The sequence below is a fragment of the Otolemur garnettii genome, unplaced genomic scaffold (genome assembly GCF_000181295.1).
Source record: "Otolemur garnettii isolate 467f Iridium unplaced genomic scaffold, OtoGar3 scaffold00129, whole genome shotgun sequence".
Taxonomy (NCBI): Eukaryota; Metazoa; Chordata; class Mammalia; order Primates; family Galagidae; genus Otolemur; species Otolemur garnettii.
Window position 1 is genome coordinate 285,147 of NW_003852524.1, and position 392 is coordinate 285,538.

The following is a 392-nucleotide window of genomic DNA, read 5'->3' on the forward strand; positions in this document are numbered from 1 at the left end:
AAAAAAAAAAAAAAAAAAAAAACCCCCCCAAAAAAAAACAATGGAATCATTCCGCAGTGATCTTGGGAAATCTATAAAACATTCTTCTAGTTAAGAGGACTCTTCTATTTTCAATGAAAGTTTTTATGGTTTTATTTTTCCTGTGTTCAGTTTCTTTTAAGTTTTGCTTTTTTGGGACTTGGGTCTTATAACTTGCATAGTAACAAACAATAGGACATGCCCGTTACAAGTGCTTCCTGTTAGAACCTGGGAAATTTTAATGGAACAGAAGGTACAATGTCTCTAGTCTGTTTCCGGTCATCAAAAACTGGTAAGTAATTACTTGCAGACTTAGGAATAACCGGAATAAATGGAGAAATAGATGAATATTTAAGCGAGAAAGGTTAAAATGT